The sequence below is a fragment of the Nicotiana attenuata genome, chromosome 7 (assembly GCF_001879085.1).
Source record: "Nicotiana attenuata strain UT chromosome 7, NIATTr2, whole genome shotgun sequence".
In the NCBI taxonomy this organism is placed as follows: domain Eukaryota; kingdom Viridiplantae; phylum Streptophyta; class Magnoliopsida; order Solanales; family Solanaceae; genus Nicotiana; species Nicotiana attenuata.
Window position 1 is genome coordinate 84,265,438 of NC_031995.1, and position 6,139 is coordinate 84,271,576.

Sequence of the window (6,139 nt, forward strand, 5' to 3'; positions counted from 1 at the left end):
GGGGTGGGGGGTGGGAAGGGCTATGTACGCACGAGGTAACGAGAGTTCGTACATAGCTACTAATTATGCTTATGTCTGGGTAGTCTAGGTTCCAAATCATGTTATACTTGCGATGTTTGCACCCTACTTGCTAATTTAATTGCTTAATCATATTGGAACTTGATAAAGGAATCGTAAAAGGTCAAATTTCATTTACTTGAGTTTTGGACGGGTTACTGACCGTTAATGAGAATTGGTGTTTCTTTGAATATTAGCCTCTTAATAATCTTAAATCGGTTATTTATAAAGTATTTTCTCTTCTTATGGATCGGGCTGCACGCCTCGGTAGCTGAATTGATGCATCTATGGTTCGTGCCGTTTGACCCTCAGCAATGCATAGTTTATATATTTGTATGTTCGATCGGACCGTACGACCTCGACATAATTCGTGTGTAAAAAAAAATTCTTGGAGCCCAATTATGATTAATTTCGTTTCATTGGCTTGAGAGATTTTGATTCAACCATCTCTTTGTCTACTTGAATCGGATATTTTGAATACCAACTAAGATTTAGAATACTAATAAATCACATAATATCCTCAGCTATTTTTATCTCTTTTTTGAAATTCAGAAATAGTAAGCGATTAATTGATAGATGATGGAAATTAATTTGGGATTTACTATTAGTGAAAGAATTGTTTATATATTTCTTATTATTGAGTTTTCAGCTGTATTTATATAATCCATACTTAATTATAATTTCGGTACTTTATTGTTAACCCATAGTAAGTGTCGAAGTCGACCTCACCAAACTGCTCTACCCCGCGCCAAAGATGAGAACTAAAAACTAATAGATAAACAAGGATTAAATGCGCCCCTCCACCCTATCTGTACAAATAGAATAGCCCATTATATAGAATGGTAAAGGGGCTTCTATGATCATCGACCATAGAAATAGAAATGAAGTGTTAATCCTTACCAACTTGATCTTGTTGCTCCTGGCAACAAACATGCATGAACCATTTCATGAAGTATGTGTCCGGATAGTCAAAAGTCTCGATGAAGGCTTTCCAGAAATTGAGATTTGGACGTAGAAGGATCGAATTGTATCCGAAGAACAGAGAGATACAAAAAAGTAATAAGAGAGGCGTCGTCACTACTTCTTCGAGGTTAGACTAGATACTTACTGGGTACGCGTTGATTTACGTACTCATACTACACTTGCTGCACATTTTGTGAAGGTAAATATATGTCTAGTGGTCTTTTGGGCGCAGAGGTACGGCTATTGCGGGGACTTACGGTGAGCTGCATTCCATGTACGAATCCACAGCATACAGAGTCTCCATCAGAGTTATTTACATTCTCCTATTTAATTTGTATTCTAGACAGGAATTGTATGTTATCATATGTTCTAGTTGATGCTCATGCACTTGTGACACCGGATCTTGGGGGTTCCTAGGATGTTTAGTATGGTAGTTCACGCAATTATCATTGTTTCACCCTCTGAATTCTATTTCATATTATTTAATTAATAAAAATTATGATTTCAAAAGTAATAAAAATGAATAGATAAATTGATAAATCAAACGTTATCTTGCTTGACGGCGGCGTTAGGCGCCATCACGACCTATAGTGAATTTTGGGTCGTGACATTCATTACGACTCGTAGTCTTGAATTTTGTTTTCATAAACAGTACTTTCAAGTAAATCTGTTGCCTTTCATGATTTTTGTTCCCATACGTGATTTTTCCCACTTAGGACTCTGATGTCCTATAATTGTTAAAATTATTTTGGAACGCTCTTCTGTTCCTTCCAAAGACTAATAAGATATTTTTCATTGATTTATCCATTATATAACAATTAATAACCCCATTTTCACTCGTGATTTTTGGAGTTCCCGAAGATCCCAACTTGATAACTATCATTGCTTACAAATTTGCTTATGTAAAAAAAATCTATTCATTCCAGTTTCATTCATTTTACAATACTACTTTGCCATCCATTCTCGAATACGAAGGTTCAAGTTTTCATTTCTTAACTTTAACCAACTTCTTAACTCTATTGAGTTCCTTGTGATGGTTCTCTAATAAAAATTTGAGATTTTATCTATTTATGGGTGCACCATAGATATACTACCATAGCCTGTAAAGCTTCCAACACTCGCGTATCAAGGCTATCACAATGACACTTACACCTTTTAAGATTAGTTCCCTTTCTTAAACCCTTGCTTTTTACTGGCATACTTTGTTCTTTTTTGGTGTACAATAGTCATTTCTGATTCAGGAATGCTAAGTGTGTACACATTAAAATACTCTCTTATTCCACTCAATCCCATGTACAATTCAAAGTACTTTCTTGTTCTCCGCCAATATTTGAATTTATTTCAAACCGCACATGTCTCCAAGTTGTAGGAATACATTCGAGTTGCCCATTAAATCCTTGACTATCAGACATAACTTTCAACATCCCTGATGCAGAATATCGTAATTATTGCTCGTAATGAGTTTGATACCTTAAATACTTCATGGTAATTGTACTCATTCCATCGTGAAGTTACGAAGGTTTTCTCTTCATCTAGACTCTAGTAAATAAAATATCTTATTTCTCAAACCATTACCTTTATGGTTACTCTTACCTGCTCTAACGCTCCCCCACTTAAGCGTAAAACCCAATTCTTAAGCTCGAACCAGCTAACACTCCAAGACTTCATCAAGTTCTTACCTCGTAGGTAAACTTACATCTAATCATATACATGCTCACACTTACATCTAATTTTATACATGCTGCCACAAGTTTTTTTATCCCCAACTCGAAATCTCATTTCACCATTTTTTTCCATCAAACCCTAACCTTATTTCGTCATTACACTTGTATTGCTTTTTGTTCTGAAAATAGGATATAGTGGTTATTCTCGTTAAAGATTTCCTTATTCCTTTCCATTCTAAAGTATCATGATACTTCTAACCGCAATTTATGTTGCTAAGTATCATCATTTCCTGCTCTTACAACAATAATATCATTAGCATATCACCTTTCAAGTTCGTTTTATCTTCAGAATCCCTTTTGTGACATTATACCCTTCAATCCATGCTGAAATACCTTTCTAGCAAGTACGAATACCTTACACCTCACAGTCCATGCTTATGTATTTTAACAAGTACGACTCCTTCATACTAAACAAACATTTATACAATTTCCCTTAACATACACCACTTTCAGAATGCTATATGTAAGCAGCATACAATCCATCTTCATGTCGTCATCCTAATTTTTTTAAAAAACTATAGTTAATATCCCATCTTTACATCATCATGGTTCGTGCAATTAATATAAGTACTTGTATGTTTTCCATTATTCATGGAATCTAGTTCGTGGGTACCCGATCATCGAACGGTAGTTTCTTTGTACCTCCATAGTATTTTCAATCCCATCCCCGGGCATAATATGTTAGGGATTCCTAATGCATCACTCTATAACATTTGGACACTTGTAACTGCTCAACTCCCACACATACCCTTTCCATTTTCAAGCTCTTGGGCCTTAAGCGATCAGATTGCTCTAAGAAAGGTGAAAGCAAACTCTTAGTTTAGAGCCCAGTTCCCACAATATATACAGTATTGACAACTTGTTATAAATGATTACTTTGCCTCATACATTATTTCAAACGTTCATTTCTCATAATTCATAAGGGTCCATCAAATCCTAATTTAATCTCTCCACTTGACACATGCATAAGTACTTTGGAGCTTACATTTGAAAATTCTCAATTCCCCCAAGTTCAAAAGGATGAATCTTAACTAGTCAAACACAAGGTTGTCATTCCACATTATTTTACCTCCTCTGGTAACCTATGTTGCTTCTTGTACCTTTTCAAAGTACACCTTTGTATATCATGCCTTAATTTTACTTACTTATCCATTTAAGTCCACCTATCTCATCCACACATACATCGGTATGCATCATTGAATGTTAGCATCGGTTAGTATCTCATTCGTTAACTGTGAGGCATTCAAAGTTCACCTACCCTTCTCATACTTATGATATGCTTCGAATACACTGAATTTGTGCCCATACGTGACACTTTATTTCTACTATTTACTTCCTTACATGTGACATTACCATAATGACAACTTCGTCATGTCGAGAATCTCCCAATCCATAGCGAGAGTGTGAATCATCTCTTATATCCTGACTTGTCCACTTTCTAAAGGTTTCCTTACCCCCCCCCCTCCCCCCCTTTTAGATGATTTTGGTCATTCTTGATATTATCCCAAATAAGCCTTCATTCTTATAAGTCACAATGTGACTTCTATGAACTTGGCTGAACCACATTCTCTTACCAATTTGATTGTTTTATCATTCCTCGACACCTCATCACGATAATTTGAGATACAACCTTCCCATTTATCTTGGAACTATTGTGTTTTCTTCTTTGTACCTCTGACGTACTCATTAGTGGTGACAGCTACGGTGATCGACTGTTTTAACATCTTGACTAAAAATCTAAATTCTAGATTAGGGCCTTACTCTTTCGAGGTTCCCTCTTTCACCTCCTCTAATATAATCTTTTGCATGCTCTGGCTCTATTCTGACAGCACTAGCTGACATCAAAATCCCAATCTCTTTTCCATGAGCCATCAATATTCATTTGAAAATTCTTATTCACCAAAGTCATACATGTTGACTATATCTGTCCCAATCCATTCTCTACTTATCTTTCCATTTGAACAATCTGACAGTTTCGGGCTATATTAATCCAAACATCTTGTATTATAACTTGAACCTTGAGCTTTATTCTCGTCATTTTATATCTTCCACAACAGGTAATTAATACGATCAAGAATCCGTACTTTCACTTCAGGCACAAATGCACGATCTGGAGTATGAAAAAAGTGAAACACCCTAGATGTTATTGTAGCCTCCCCGATATAAGTGTGGCCAACAACACACTGATAAGAGGGACTCTACTTGACATGGCTCCATAGATTTCCTAGGACTCGACTTAGAACCTAGTGCTTTGATACCAAGTTTGTCACGATCCAAAACCACGTGACCGGCACCCGGCACACTACCCGACCCGAGCGAACCAAACCATGTGATGCACCCAAATCATATGCATGAAAACCTTAACTGCGGAAGCTCCTTGAAAATCATATACATTTTCAAGTTAAATCATAAAATATTTTCCAATTCATAATCACACATGACGTCTTTCATGATAATAATAATGCGAGCAAGTAAAATAAACATACCTTCATGTATGTCGTGTACAACCCCATTACTACAACCTTTCACAACTATCTATGGAGCCTCTATACCATAGAATAAAATTAAACACTTGGGTTAATACCTAACTAGCATAAATTAAGAAAACAATATGATATCTACCACGAAATAGGAGTGGTGCCTCACGATAAACCTCATGAAGAGAGTCATCCTAGCCCTGAACGCATGCCACGTGTCATACCTCATCCTGAAACATATAAAGTAAGCAGGACCCTGGAGGGGGCCCTAAGGGCTAAGTACACCACAGCGGTACTCAATAAGTGTCATAGACTCTCACTAACTTAAGTTCTTGGGACGAACTTTATATAAATAATGCTCCAATATTTGATATAAAACGATAAATTTTTTTATCAATTCATGACCCTCGTCATTTTAAATAACAACCAAGTGAAATATAACCCACAATATAGACTTTTAAAATATCTACATCAATCCAAGATTTTGGATAAAATCATACAAAATAATTTCGTTTGCTTTAAGTCATTGAAATCACTTTCAGCTCCTTACGCCTAAACATAAGAAAATCATCCTTACCTTTCACTGGGAGTACTATACCATCACCGACATAAGAAGGTCAACTAGGTTATGTACCTAGCGGCATACCCTACATGCTCAGGTCATATCATGGTAGTGCCGTATGAATCAACTCAGCCATGCTAATAATAGCACAAAATGGTTTCCTCTCGAGGTAGAGCACTCTGCGTAGTCTATACCACAAAGTGGCCACCTATGCCTACACCGGCACGTGTAGTTTCATGAAAACGAACACGATATATCCGAAGTCAATCTCGGTGAACAAAAGTAACTCCCAAAATATTTGATGCTTCAAAAATAGATTCATATCATAGTAGCCTCAAATGATCTATTTTTATCAA